General features: G+C 48.4%; 1 long non-coding RNA gene across 2 annotated transcripts in view; it reads right to left on the bottom strand.

The window, feature by feature from the left end:
• LOC112612085 overlaps nucleotides 1–322 on the bottom strand; it is a 5,205-nt gene that overhangs the window by 1,063 nt on the left and 3,820 nt on the right. The gene's annotated exons all lie outside the window — the stretch shown is intronic.

The raw sequence follows: 322 nt of genomic DNA, 5'->3' as shown, positions 1-322 counted from the left end.
CCGAGACGGGCGGATCACGAGGTCGCAAGATCAAGACCATCCTAGCTAACATGGTGAAACCCCGTCTCTACTAAAAAAATACAAAAAAAAACTAGCCGGGTGAGGTGGTGGGCGCCTGTAGTCCCAGCTACTCCGGAGGCTGAGGCAGGAGAATGGCGTGAACCCGGGAGGCGGAGCTTGCAGTGAGCTGAGATCTGGCCACTGCACTCCAGCCTGGGCAACAGAGCAAGACTCCGTCTCAAAAAAAAAAAAAAGACACCAGTCATATTGGATTAGGACCCACCCGAATGATTTCTTTTTTTTTTTTTTTTTTTTTTTTTTT

This window comes from Theropithecus gelada, chromosome 1, assembly GCF_003255815.1.
Source record: "Theropithecus gelada isolate Dixy chromosome 1, Tgel_1.0, whole genome shotgun sequence".
NCBI lineage: Eukaryota > Metazoa > Chordata > Mammalia > Primates > Cercopithecidae > Theropithecus > Theropithecus gelada.
The sequence above is the reverse complement of the archived record's forward strand: the minus strand, read 5'-3'. Positions and strand labels throughout refer to the sequence as shown.